Genomic DNA, 15918 nt, shown 5'->3' on the forward strand with positions numbered 1-15918 from the left:
TTGAGTCACTGGGAGTCTAGGGAAAGTGACATGGGTTAGGATTACAAAAAATAACTAAATGGACCTACAACACATGGGCTGAGAGGTATATATGACAGTATATGTGAGATATTATTAAATACAATACAATAAAATAATAAATGCTAATTACATACCAAGGCAGCCAGTAAATACAAGAAATAAAATGCAGGATAGATTCTTCTGCAGCCTGTGGGTACACTGACCTTTTTTTTTTTTTTTTTCCTTTAATGATAACAGGAGGGAGTCGGAACTCTCATAGGATCATCATCAGCCAATGCCAGCAGATCAGGAGTTAAAAAAACAAAACAAAAACAAACAAACCAAAAAAAAAAGCGCAGTAACACTTTTAATGGAAAATGCACCTGTGCAACCTGCCACTGAACCCTGAACCGACTGAACTATTAAGTCCATCAGGCTGGGAGGTGGCAGACCAATGCACCCACTTAGTGGTGCTTGCATTGTATGGTACCTGAGAGAAAATATAAAATTTCAAGTGAAAATGTGTCCCCACAGCTGAGTGGAAGAAGCCACTCAGCACATTGCACACATCGGATCGTAATCTAATATAAACAAAAAAAACCCCACACTGAATATATATATATATATATATATATATATATATATATATTTTTTTTTTTTTTTTAATTTTACCTATTTTCATGGGGCCTGAGGCAACTGCCTATGTCACCTACTGCTGGACCTGGCTCTATTTCCTAATGAATATCTTGTCATTTACAGTGTTTCTAGTAACACTTATGGTTCTAGAGATATAAACATTATTTTGAAATATGAGGAAATAACTTCAGTTTTTAAAGGCTCGGACAATGCTCATTGGAAGTAAGGATACATTTATTTTATTAATCACATGTGAAACTAAGATCTTTACATTTCACAACCTTTTGTTAATTACTAAAGGAATAAAACAAAGTTTTCTCTTTCCCCTCTTTTATTTGCATTTGCAAGAGAACCATTTTCTAATTATATTAAATTTAATAAAGATACAATGGATATTTGTTATTAGAAACCACTATTTGTCTAAGCTCCAGCTATTTGTAGATGATATTCTTCTGACTAGTGCTGATGTTGGATACCAAGTATTAAAAGTGCTTTACATTTTTTTGAAATGGTTTCTGGATTAAAATTCAACCATACTTTATTAATAAATAAATATGTCAATAACTTAAGGAATTCTTATGGGGACTTTAAATGGGTTAATAATCAGATTAAATATCTTGGGGTTATTCTCAATCAATAATCTATATGAATGTGTGTGGGTATATCAGGATTTACCCACAGTTGGTGTGGTTTGATCCTGAGTGATTAAACAAAGTCAGTTGGGGTAAATCCCAATATATCCACAAACAGTAGTGGATTATTACTTTTATACAATGACATTATTTAAGAAAGAATTTGCATACCTTTCTTAAATAATGTCTTTGTATAACAACACTTCAGTCTTCTGTCACATTGTCTTCTATGGGCTAACGTACTGCGCATGTGTATGAGACTTCCATTACCACACCTGCACAGTGCATCAGCAAAGTACAGGGTAAGTAATGGAGAAAAGAGAATCGCCATTGTTGTTGTTTTTTTTTATGTTTAAAAAGTGAGGATTTAAGGAGGGACAGCAGAGAGATTAAAGTAAAATCAGGTATGTTTCTTTTTTCTTAGTTTTGTAGAACATAGCTGATTTGTCTCATATTTTGCTGTTCCCATTTATATGCCAATAGAAAGTCTGGCCACTCAGTGGTTCTTCAGTGGCCAGACTTTTTTATATTGGCATATGCTAGATTACAACGGGCACTCTGGTTGGGCTGTCCATTCAGCATACTTGTTTTTGAATAGCAATGAGCAGTCATTGTATAATTACTAATAATCTAAATTAAATTGCAAATTTTAATTATAATAACATTTTTAGATATTACATTGTTAATTGACAAATAGAATAAATTGTTTTTTTTTCCCATGGATGATAGACTGACATTAAAATGCTTATTTATACAAATGTAGTGCATGGAGCACAGTTATTATGCTCCTGTATTTGGAAAAAGACAAATCAGCTAAGTGCTACAGTGGTATGAAATAGGATCTTAACAAATATTAAGAACCCCTTGCTTAAGTTGATAAGGTTAGGCCTAGTGCTATACTGTAAAATCTACCAGTATGGACCAGCAAATGACAGTGACAGAACAACAGATTTGGTTCTGCCTGCTCTCTGTTCTAATACGGTGTCTTTCCTCTTACAAACATAGAAATTATTTAGAATACCAAGATGTGTGTTTGCCTGCATTTTCTCTGAAGGTTATGAACTCTGAAACTGAAATGCATGTTACTATTCAGTAACTTCAGTCCACCATAATTTGGCTGAAAACCATAGAATTTATGAGGAACAGACAAAACAAATGAGGCAAAAATCTGGACATTATGTGAAAATCTAGACAATTTAGAAGCATGAAAAGATGACGGCAAACATAAGTGACTGTGTTACACTACCATTCTGACAGCGTTCACTAAGTGGCAAAGGGCTTTACAGTTTTGAAACCTGGCAAAATATATGCCCTGAGATTCAGAAAGCCATATTTTCCATGCAGGAACAGTGTAGGAGCTCCTGCATGGAAAATGACTGGCGAGCGATTCAGGATAGTGCCGTTTTTACGAGCACAAGCAGTCCTACACTGTTCCAGCACAGAAACTGGCAAATATGCAAATCACCTCATTTGCTGGTGAAAAACATGCAAATGAGCTGATTTAGCGATTCACCAAGCTGTCAGGTCTCTGTGCTAGAAGAGTGTCAGTGCAGAAATGTATTCTGAAAATAACTGAGCACATTTCTGCAACTGACAAAACGGATGCATGACAGCTCGTGAAAAAGCATGTATTATGTACATTAGAGATGCCAATGGCCAAATATAAGGCCATTGGCATTAAAAAGTGATTAATTATTATGACAATTAAACTTTTTTTTTTTTGCCGATCTCGGCCATTTAAGCATAGGGCAGCGGTGTGCAAACGGGATCGTGCTGAAAATAAAAAAAACATGAGAAAGCTCAATTTTAAGTTAATTCTGCATTTTGCCATTATAGTTAATGGCATGCAGAATGTAAACAATACCAGGGAGCACTGGTTGTCAAGGGGAAAGGGTCTGTTTTAGTGCAGTAACTAATGACCTACACACTGGGGTATGAAAATGAGGGGAGTTATACTGAATCACATATTTCTTCAAAGTGTCAGCTTGTACCTACCCCTGTATTTGCAGCAATACAACAGTGCAATTATAAGAGCTGAATGACTTCATAAGGGGTGTGCCATGCTTGCTGTAAGCTCATTGGAGCTCTGCGGCCCGTGTTTGTCCTTAGCTAAGCACAGCTAAGGAAGGTGGTGTGTCAGATTGCCTGAGCAGTGTGTACATAGCTAAAACAGGTTTGCGTGCTGCGCACCAGGTTTTAAACAAAAAAAATTAAAAAAAAAGAGGAAATGGCAGCACTGTTTAAATTTGAGCACTGGGTATGCACGGTGTGCCTCGGGGCATAAATAGGGAGGAACTGGGAAGGGGAAACAGTAGTAAGAAGACAATCAAGAAGAACTAGCATAGCTGGCAGGTGGAATGTATCAGAATCAGCCAATTACACATGCAGCAAACACCCTACAGACAGATTTTTCCCACAAACTCTACACCACGGGTGTATACAGAAAGGGATTTTTAACTGGCAAAACTAACTAAAAATGTTAGAGGCTGCTACTGCTTTACTCCATCAATATGTGCTAGAGACTGAGGGTGGTGAGGAGGAGAATACTGACAACCGACCCACAGTAAGGAGGAGGAGAAGAGTGTACAGACCCAGGGTAACCTACCAGGACCTACATGAGCTGGAGATAGTAGAGTGCTATAGGGTGGACAGGGACATTCTACAGCAAATCATTGAGCTGTGACATCCATACCTCACACACAGAACTAATAGAGGGGAACCCGTCCCAGTGGATACCACGGTATGTGTAGGCTTAAGAATACTAGCCACAGGTACCTTCCAAAGACCAACTGGGGATATCATGGCGGTCTCACAGGCATCAGCATCCAGGGAGCTTCCACCAGTTCCAAGATGCCATGACACCATATGCCAATGATCACATATATTTCCCCACCACCTGTGAGGTGTTGACCAGAAGTATGCATCTCTTTCACCATATAGCAGAATGCCCTGAGGTAGTTGGTAGTATAGACTGCATGCACATCGACATCAAAGCACCACCCAGTGAGTGGGGTAGGGTCTACATAAACCTCAAGGGGTTCCCCACCATCAACTGCCAGGTCATGTGTGATGCCCAGGGCATTATCATATATGTGTGTGCTGGCAGCCCTGGAAGCTATCATGACTCCCACATCTGGCATTGCTCACAGCTGTATCAGGCATTTGCCAGGGGGGACAACCCATATGGTCATCTAGTGGGGGATGCTGGCTATGCTCTGGAGCCGTGGCTGATGATACCCATCAGAAATGCACACACACCCTCACAAGAACGCCATAATGAGGTACACAATAAAACCAGGATCATTATAGAGCATGTGTTTGGGATGCTCAAGTCACGGTTCAACTGCCTTGACATATCTGGTGGAGCCTTGCAGTACTCTCCAGCTACATGTACACAAATGTTCATAGTATGTGCCATGCTACACAATATGATCCTGTGGAAATAGCTGCAGGAGGAACAGCATGGGGCAGGGCCACACAGCCCCCCACCATTGCCAAGGCCAGCACAGGCACAGAGGGACTTGGAGGAGGAGCATCCTGAGCCTGTCCCTGTAGGCAGAAGGAGACATACCCAGTATGCCCATGCCTTGGGAAAGAGGCAATGCATAGCACACACACTGACACTGTAGGGATCCAGGGACTGATACCCCTCTCTGACTTACGCATACAGTAAAAGGGATGCCCAACATTACACTACATGTGCTTTACTATATATAGGGAGTACACTACATGCATCCAACATAGTCAGCCCTCCCGCACCATCCTCAAAACTGGCCCAGCAACAAGATAAGTCAACCTCCCTATCAATTACTGAATGGAGTAGTGTGTTCTCATAATTGTATGTATGATATGGATGCAAGCATGCAAGGGAATTGGGTGGCTGAATGGGATAGCAGCAGACAGCTGACAGCTATATGGGACAGCAGGAAATCCATAACAAATACTGGTGTCAACATACTAGGCAGTATTACAGAAGGTGACAACTCCCACTGCAGTACATGTGATGGTCCAAATAACTGTGGGTGTCAATAGGTTATACTTATGGATGTCAATGAGGGTCACATACCCACCACCAGCCTTACCCAGCAGGACAGATGTAGATGATCATAAAGAAAAGCCGGGCTAAGGCCCCCAAATGATGGCAATGGTGAACAGCCCCCCACCAGACCTACACAGACATATTACAACAGGTCTGGCAGTTGCATTTTAGTTCTGAAGGGTAAGAAGTCAGAAACTGAAATTTATACCATTAAGATCTAGCATGTGTACTCTACTGATATGCATCCATTCTGCATGATAGCTCACAATACAATATGAAATGGAAGCCAACAGAGTAACTGAAATGCCAGTACAGTCATTGCAAATTTTTAAAGTCTTCAGGTGTGCACCCCCCTCCCAGAATCCCATGTAGAAATGCAGTAATATGTAAGTTTGAGGAGTAATATCACTGGAGCACAGATTACCAGAGCTGTACCAATCTACATTTTTGCATGTGTACAATATACAGGGGTCGGTGTGGTAAGTTTGTTGTGTGTTTAATATTGCCTGGAAGTGGTCAGCATGTGGGCCTGGATGGTTGTGTCTCAGTGGCCTAGTTACAGTACAGTGGATGACAGGGCCATGTTCCAACAACTGCAGTACCAACCACACTGCTTCTCAGCTACACCCATGTCAGCAGTTGTACATACTCACTGTCCAGATGTCAATATCTGTCACCGTTGGAAACCTGAACATGCCATGAATGGGGCCCATACATAGAAAGAGTACACAGGTGGCAGTAACCTACACAGAGTGCATATAAAATAACTGTCAACTGCACACAAGTTTGGAATTATACATAGAGGTTAGCATCACATTAGTTGTCCCTCCAGTATGGGATATTGGTAGTCTGGCCAATCACTGGCAGGCCGCAAAAGGCACAGATATAAAGTGATAACAGGCTGCCCATGTCCACACACAAGGCAGCATAAGGGGAATGTCCCAGGTATATTTGTGAGTCAGGTGCAAGTAACTTCCATATCACACATGCACCCAGCTCACTCCACCATCAGCCACAGGTTTATCACAGGTCATATCCTTGCTGTAGGGAATGAGTACAGCATGACCCCATCTCTGTATGGGAATACATACATGATGCTGCATGCTGAATAGATGTCCCATGCAGGTGTGTCCCTAGCTGTAAGCAGCAACCTGACCACATCCAGACTCGTGGCTCAGTATGAACAAGAAGGATTGACAAGAACACCTCAACCACTCACCACTGTCACCCCAGGGTAATCCACTGGCTTGTAGCCTGGGAACATATGACTGACATAATACACTGGCCTGCCACAGATGGCCTGCAGCACTCTCAAATGGCCTACAGTCCTCAGGAAAAGGCCCATGCCTCACCCATAGTGCCAATGTATGGAATGTCAGGGGGTCCTAACTAACAACCTAACAGTAAACAGAAAACAAATGCAAGGCTATGTTGACAAATGTCAGTAGCATGCCTCCCCATGTCCTACTTTAAAGACTGTGGGCCAGGCCATAAATGCTACTGGGATAAAGGCCCAACTATAGTGATACCTCTGAGATAATGGTTACATAATGTTAGGAAGAGGAGAGAATAACAGAGGTGGGGTGTAGAAGAATGGATATCATGGAGTGTGTGAAGTCTAAAACTCTAAAGTCCACCCATACTACACCCTGACTGCAAACCAATGAATGAATAGCCACAAAACTGCTTGTAAACCACAATGTGAAGGTAAACTGACCAGATATATGAGTCCTACCTCTGGATAACATGGGTGTATCTGTACAGCTGAGATATATGGTCCTAGCAGGACATGGCCATTCTGTTAAGTTGAGAAAAGCACAAGAAGGGGACCCCAGCCAGCATACTAACAAGGTGCTGGACCATTTACAGAGAACCATCAGTCTATTGTCTGTAGCTAGCCCTCCATAATGGCAGGAGTGTGCCAGAATTGGTGGCCTAATGGTTAAGGTGTTTGCCTTACAAACACAAGGTGCAGGGTTCGAGTCTCCCAAGGGATAACTGGCAAGGCTTAAAATGGCTCGCAAGGGCAGTTAGCCTAGTACTAATCTATGAACCTATGTGTAGTCTATATGCCTCAGAATATCGGTCTCAGCTTCATTCATCTTGTATTTCCTTGGTAAATAACTGTGAACAAAGAATGCTAACTGTCTGTAGTTGATGACATGATACATCACAGTGTAAAACAGTACATATGTCAGAAAATCTATGCTACAACCAACCATGTTACACAAGCAGTAGAGACAGCAATAGTTACAGTATCCCCCGTATATTACACCCATTGTGTCTCCATATTGGCAACCTATCTACAGATATCCTGCAGAAACAGGTTTCTAGGTGTAGCTGTAGCACACAAAACCCTAAACTGGAGTCCAACCCTCCGTGGAATGGATATGCACACTCAATATAGAAGGTCATACTGGGCATGCTCCTACAGTTAGAGAAATGAAGCCCATGTCTAACAACACAGTGGACTACAGCTATATGTTATTCGCAGATACTTCACACACACACACACACACACACACACACACACACACACACACTGGATAGGAATACTCACACATATCTAAGGCCAACATAATATAACATGTCAAACATACACACACACAGATATGGGGAAGAGAGAGACAGACAGCAACAGAGAGAATCCCATTATGAGGCCTTTCCCACACAGTACACATCCCATTGACCTATATCACATGATGTGCTGATGTCATTCACTGTAGAAATTCCTTTGGTTAGCCCTTAGCCCTATAGTCTCAGTGGTGCTTGTGATAACTATGTAACACTACAGTATAAATAAATATCCGTGTAGCAGTTGTAATATCAGTCCTGTCAAATGCAAAGTTGTGTGTGAGTGTGTGTGTTTCTAGATGAATGTGGTTGAGGCCATTTGCACTCACTACACTTCCTTTACCCTAGAGCTGTCACTCACCTTAGAGGTATGTTTGGAGACTGATTGACCTATAAGCTCTGTGGCACCTGTGATAAATGCAGAATGATGTAGTAGCAATAACTACATAGCTAGCGGTTTGAGTCTTATTCCTGGCAAGTGTTTGCGTGTGTGTACATGTAGCTACATATATGTGCCCATACCTTAAGTAGTTTAGCCCCATTTACACCCAGTACACTTCTCAGTGCCTGACTTTAGCAGTCCTGCAGATATCATTCACCTTAGAAGTACCTGTTGGCAACCCTAAGCCATGTATGATCAGTGGTGTGTGTGGTAAACGTGTAGCATAGAGGTCTGAAAACATAGTTCAATAGAGCTTTGAACCTCAGTCCTAGTAAATGTGCTTGTAATGTAAAATATTTTGTGAAATCTCTCACCCACTACATCATCCAATACCAGTATTTACAAGGGCTGGTGATGTTCCTCACCTTAGAAGTACCTTGGGACAGCATCCATCCTATAATCTCTGTGGCGTGTGCGATAAATGTGCAACACTGTAAATAGCAATGCATTGCTGATAGGGGTTTGAAACTCAGTACTGGCAAGTGTGTGTGTGTCTGTCATCAGTATCTTGTGTTGGTGTGACTGTGTAAGCTCAGTAGTGTGTGTGGTAAATGCTTAACACTGTAGTACAAATGACTAGCTTGGCTGGTGTTTTACTCTTGTATCCGGCAAATGTGTGTGTGTGGGTATGTATGTTTGTAAGCAGAAGTATTTTGAAATGTTTCCCACCCACTGCCGTACTTTATCAGTCCTGCTGATGTCATTCCCCATATAAGCACCTTTGGCCAACTCTTAGCCTAGTAAGCTCTAGCTCATGCGGTAATTGTGGAGCACAGTAATGCAAATCACTAGTTAGGTAGGGGTTCTACTCTCATGTCTAGCAAGTGTCTGTTTATAGGACAAATTATTTTGATAGGTTAAAAACCCACTGCATTACTTTATCAGTCCTGCTGATGTCTTTCCCTTCATAGGTTCACAAGTGTGTAATAGGTAATGGCCCAAGAACCTTAACAATCCTAGCACATAGAAGGGCCCTGCCATTGTGCCACCTGATGTTACATCCCACTGCCTGTATTAAATATAGCCACTGCAGTGATCCTTGGGTTGAACTGTCTATTACCCATCCACTAATCAATATTTCTCTGGAACAGGGTCAGCTAGGTGCTCTGCATGTCATGTATAGGAAGTGTATTCCATGGCATGTGCTGGCTCTTGGTGAGGAACCTGTCCCACCAGCATGTTGTGGTGATCAAGGTACTGAGGTAGAGGTCTCTACAGTGTGTGGTGTGGATGGATTTATATGTAGCATACTTGGGGAGTGGTCTAATGAGGGAATACTAGACAGAGATCATTACCTCTGTCTTCCTGGATGCAAAACCCTTGGTAATTCAATGTGCCATATAGAAGGACTTACTGACAATAGTGGCAATGTGGTGCTTGAAGGAGAAGTTGCTGTCAACCCATGTCCCCAGATCTTTTATAATGCCTACAGTGTTCATTGGGCTCCCATTGATGTGGAACTTACTGGGAACTGAGTGTTTTACAAAAGGGGGATGATGATGCATTTTGTGATGTTAAGCTTCTGGCCATGGATTCCATAACACTCATTTGTCTCAGTGAGGCCTTTCTTTAGGATGTCTGCATCATATGGAGTTCATGATAGCTCCCAGCTTGCAGTCATCTGTGAACGTGGTCAGCCAGAGTTCCTCTGTGTTGGGCTGGACTCCTGGGAAGTAGGTGCTGGACAGGGCACTACCCAGTACTGATCCCTGTGGGACTTCACTCGTGACTGCTTGCCAGTCTGACTTGTAGTTTGCCACTGCCACAATGTATGTTCTGTGAACCAATTTGCAAACCACCCACAGATACAGGGGTTGATGCCTAGTTTATTGGATTTACCAATAATCCCTGACTGAAGAATGGTATCAGAAGCCTTGGCCATACAGCCCTGGTGACTCACTCAAAGACGTCAACCAGGTTGAGCAAGCATGATCTGCCACTAACAAAGCCAAACTGTGTGGGGTCCAGAGTTAGGAGATCACCCATATCTTGGTCAATCAGGCCCCTGATGATGCGCCCATACCCATACATGGTAGACTTGTCAGGCTAAGGGCCTATGTCACAAGATGAGTTGCCAACTGGCTCACTGACAGAACCCACACTGTGAAAGTAGCAGACTCCAAATCCAACTTCAGACCAGTGACAAGTGGAGTACCACAGGGTTCAGTCCTGGGTCCTCTCCTGTTTGGTATCTACTTCTCTGAAGTACAGGCCAACACAGAAGGTCTTTGGCTAACGAAGTTCACAGATGACGGCAAACTAGGAGCCACAATCAAAACTCCAAAAGATGTGGACATCCTACAAAAGGGCCTTGCTGAGACAGATGCTTGGTGTCAAAGCTATGGCCTCAAGCTCAATGCCAAAAAGTGCATTGTCATTCCTTTTGGTAAAAACTCAGTACCCATGAACTACCACATAGGTGGTAGTCTACTTAACACCGAAAGTGTGATAAGAGACCTTGGGACACAGGTGGACAGTAGTCTCTCCTTTGATAATCACATCACCACAGTAGTCATGAAATCCTTCTATGTGGCACACCTCATCACAAAAGGTTTCTCATCCAGGAAAAAATAAGTCATTGTTCCCCTCTACTCGTCACTCATTAGACCCATTATAGAGTACAATGCCGCTTTTGGTATGTACATCACAAGACATCTACAACAACTGGAAAGGCCACAGAAATACCTCACAAAGAGGATTACTGGCCTCAAAGAGATGCCCTATGCAGACCGTCTCAAAAAACTGCAGCTTTACTCAGTTGCATATCGCCTACTCAGAGGTGATCTCTGCCTAACACACAAAGCTATGTTAAACCCAGAGCTTTTAGACATGCTCCACTTAAAGAAATCCCAATCCCTATGAGCTACACACTCTAGGGACCTAAACCTCGTCACCACAATAAATAGAACATGTTGGAGGGATAGATTCCTGTCCCAGAGACTTCCCATACTCTGGAACAAACTACCTATCTATATCAAACAAAGCTCCTCATTAGCACTGTTCAAGAGAAATCTTGATGATTGGATGGGAGATAGGAAATTCACCCCGGGGATCACTTCTGTGGCTCTGCTCGACAGTGGCACAGGAAAATAATTTTCTTGGGTGGCGAAAGCCAGGGTACCTTTGGCTAGGCTTATATAGGCCCTAGGGCCAATAGCCTAGTACCTACCTATGAATCTATAAACCTATAATCCCCAGGGTCTGTAGATGCTACTCCTTTATCAAGAGGGATGACTGTAGTAGTGTGCCATTTTGGAAGGACAAAGCCTGGGGTGAGGCTGTGACTGACCAGGGCACACAGATGTGGTGCCAAGTCTCCTTGTATGTCATGTAAAACACAGGCACGGATATGTTGGGGTCTCATGGAAGCTGTATCCTTGCCTGTGGACAATGCAGGTCTAAACTGGCCTTCAGTAATGCTGGGTGCCTGGCATTCATCTGCCATTGTGATTGCCCCCTTGTGGGGGAGAGAGGGGTAAAGCTGGCATTGACTGTGTTGGCAAGACTGTGGCCAATATCTGTTGTGTCAGGATAGAAATCAGCATTGTGCAGTAACTCACAGCACTTGTGGTTATTGCTGTGGAGGATGTTGATATGATATCAAAGGCTTTTGTGATTGTTGTCAGTATCTGCTGAAAATATGCCTTCATAGCTGCCTGTAGGTAATTCCATGAGCGATCCCAGGTTGTTTTTGAGGCTAATAAGGGGGTTCTCCAGTCTTGGACACCGCCATTTTCTGCAGCAGTGTCCTCCTTCTGTTGTACACTTTAGTCATGCCAGGGGCCATCACAATGGCTTCCAGTGTTTGGAGGACAGTGTTTGTGTTCTGTTGGCTATGGCTAGTACCATGCATCCATGTACATGTTAGTGCAGTGCATATGTGTATGATGCGACAGTCATGCAGCTATTTCCCATTGGCATGGGTGCAGTGAAGTTTTTATGACTGCAATGTCAGCATTGGAGAGGTTTTGCAAGGTGGTTACCTTTGTGGGGGTGTGGGTGAGATGTTGAGCTCCATGCTGATTACATTATGTTTGGATCTGACCAGGTAGGGATTGACAATTGTGGTTGAGCAACAGTCCCATATGTAAGAAATCAATACAGGTCAAGGTTGTTGCATCCTCTACTGGGGGGTAGTATGAGCTGGTCCAGGCCATTGGAACTGATGAATTCCATGAAGCGTTGGGCCAGTGTACTGATGCTTGACTACTTACCCCAGATGGTGGAGGGGTAGTTGAAGTCTCCTAATATGTCAGTCTTGGGTTGGACCTTCATAGATGCCAGGGTGTTGAGGAATATGTATTGACAGGCTAGGGACATAGCTGGGCACTGATAGCAGGCTATGGTGTGGATTACACTATTCCCCAAAGTCGGTTTTACAGGAAGTACATCTGATGCATTATGCTGGGATACTAGTCTGGAGCTGTGCATATCCATTATGGATATGGTGACAACACCACCTGTGAAGGTGTGGTCCATGATTTGGCGCTGACAGCTGTGGAATGCATTATAGCCTGTTAGTGCAGGGCTGCTGTCTGCTGCTGTGAACCACCTCTCCATTACACCACAACTGTCAATGTCCTCCACTCTAAGGAGTGCTTTGAGTGACTGCATCTTGACAGTTAGATGTCTGCTGTTGAGCATCATGACTCCCAGATTGCATACATGTCTAGCTGGTATGGTGGTAATTTGATTTGGAACACTATAGGAGTGGCAAGACACTTACCCTGTACCTAGAAATCCAGGGATGACACATTTAGGACATCTCTGACAAGGCATTGAGGTCTGTCAATCATGTTATCCCAAGTAGAGAGATACTGGATCCTCTGAGAATGACACACAACACGTAAGCCAATGTTGCAGTCAATTTTCTGTTGATAGTACTGCAGCATCATTTTGGTTAATGGCAGTATACTACTCAGGGCTACTGTCACACCTGCCTGGACCACATAATCCGAGTGCTCAACCATGTCTCTTGTCATGTTGCCCAGGGAGGTGAGTCTCAGGTCATTCATACCCACACGGATGATGACAGAGTGATACTTGTAGCTGTTGTGGAATGGCCTGACTGAGTGTTTCATGTGTTGGATGCTGGCATGTGATAGACAGTTGGCTGTTACCACCTCCATAACCAACATAGTGAGGGGGAATATCTGTGTGCCACAGTACTGAGTCACCCATGATCACTGTATTGTGCAAGGTGGTCAGCCTTAGGAGCTTAGGTTGAGGGGCACACTGTGTAGGTGACATATGTGTCCTTTTGCATGTGCTATGTCATGGTGTCCGAGAGGGTGTCTGTCTTGCAGGTCTGTGCTGTTTGTGTAAATGTCCATTGGAGGCCTCTTTGGAGGTGGGTGTGTGACTTTTCATTGTATGTCAGGGCTGTCATAGTGGGTGTTGTGGCAAGCTATGTGGTTCACATGGTGTGGTGCAGGTATTGATCTCATCCTCTTGACCAGCTAGTCCAGTCATTGCTGGAGAGTGCATATTTCCACATTTGATGATATAGGGGTAACTCTCACTGGTCTGAGTGTTTGGAGTTTAGAGGAGAGTGTTGTCTATGTACATGAGGCAGTTGCAACAGTGCCTCAGAATGGACAAGTGCACCAGGTTAATGGGTGAAAGCACAGAAAACCGTACTTCAATCATGCCAGGAGGGATGGTCATAAGTAGTAAGTACTGGGGCTAATTCTGTGATGAACGAGTACTGCTGATGGCTCCTAGGTATGATACACTTATTGATACACTAGCCTGTTGAAGTGCAAAGCTATAATGCTATTTGAAGTGCAAGACAGAAAGACCTAGCAAGATGTATGGTAGAAACTGAAGGCAGACTTCCTGACGCCTGTAATACTTCACTTCAGCTGTGCAGTTATCAGCATCTTTGGCTAGTTGTAAACCCAGTAAGCTCTGTAGCACATGCAGTAACTGCATAACACTATAGTAGACATAACTAGATAGGCAGGAGTTCACATCCCAATACTGGCAAGTGTGTGTGTGTGTGTGTGTGTGTGTGTGTGTGTGTGTGTGTGTGTGTGTGTGTGTGTGTGAAGTACCTTTGGACAAGGTGAGATTGTAAGCTGTGTGGGGCATTTGCTAACTGAGTAATACCATAATCCAAATAACTGGATAGGCAGGAGTTCTAACCTCAATACTGGCAACTGTTTGTGTAAGAATCATGTACTGTGAAGGTTATACCATTTTGAGTTGTGTAACACCATATTCATCCTAATTTAGTAGCCCTGTTGATGTCATTCACCTTACAAGTACCTTTGGACAAAGTGAAATTGTGTAAGCTCCGTGGTGCATCTGATAACTGTGCAACACTATAGTAGACATAAATAGATAGGTAGGAGTTCTAATCTGAATACTGGTATATATGTGTGTGTGTGTGTGTGTGTGTGTGTGTGTGTGTGTGTGTGTGTGTGTGTGTGTGTGTGTGTGTGTGTGTGTGTGTGTGTGTGTATGTGTGTGTGTGTGGAAGTAAACCATAATGTACAGGTTATATTTATATAATGTGGTAATGGCATCTGCCTCACATACAGCATGTGAAACCATTGTACAGGCCATACCAGTCCTCTGTACAGATGTGTCTGCAACATCCAGATCTTTGGAACCTTTTAGTGTTCTGTCTGCCTTAACAATGCCCACATATGTGATATAGTTGCCAAGTAGGCCACAGAGAGTGTATTGACACATATGGTAGCATCAGGTATCATACCTAACTGACACAGCATACTGATACAACATCTGCTACCCTCATACTTGTACAGGCTTGTAGGTACAATACATGAGTCTGGATGCTTGGTTTTACAAGTGAATTGTTCATGCCATGGGTTACATTAAAGGTTGGGAAAGGTGTGGACTGACATATTGTGTTCTCAATCAGTATATTTCAGAAACAAATGGCATCTTAACAGGTGTGTGTATACATTTTATATCCACTGTATAGCAGTAATGTTTCACACATATTCCAACTTTAGTCTGTTTGTCCATCACATTTTGCTGGTGTCTGTCTAGACGTCTTGCACTGACAGGTTGCGAGGTATGCTACAGGAATGTTATATTATCTTCAGATAGGCCCCTGTGGTGATCACTGTGATGCAATACATTTACCCCCTCCACAAGTGAACATGCACATAAAGCAAAATGTTTATTAGTCATAGTTGTGTGCATGGTAGCTTGCATGCCCTCCACATGTCTGGGGTATTTCCAAAGCACAACTGAACAATTTCATATCCACCAGCTTCAAGCTGCTGTCCCATATGCAGACCAGAGTGACCTATGTAGTTGTGGGAGAGAGGTATTGTCAGCAAACATACATGTGCCCTTGGAAAAGGATGGATGCAGCATGTCTGCACATTTACAGTACAACACCCAATACTACACAATTTGCTGTCCTTCACCATAGATTTGCACTTCTGTGCATTAGAAATCCCCATCCACAACTGCAAGCTGACCTGGCACATGCATGTAGATACTGTACAGATACGCGTATGTCTCATACAGTAGTCTACTAAGTCCCACTGGGACCTTACCTGCATGCTCTTTGTACACCGTGTGTGTGCCACCCACCTCCAGCAAGTGGGGCTTTG

This window comes from Protopterus annectens, chromosome 2.part0, assembly GCF_019279795.1.
Source record: "Protopterus annectens isolate FY-2018-M chromosome 2.part0, PAN1.0, whole genome shotgun sequence".
In the NCBI taxonomy this organism is placed as follows: domain Eukaryota; kingdom Metazoa; phylum Chordata; order Ceratodontiformes; family Protopteridae; genus Protopterus; species Protopterus annectens.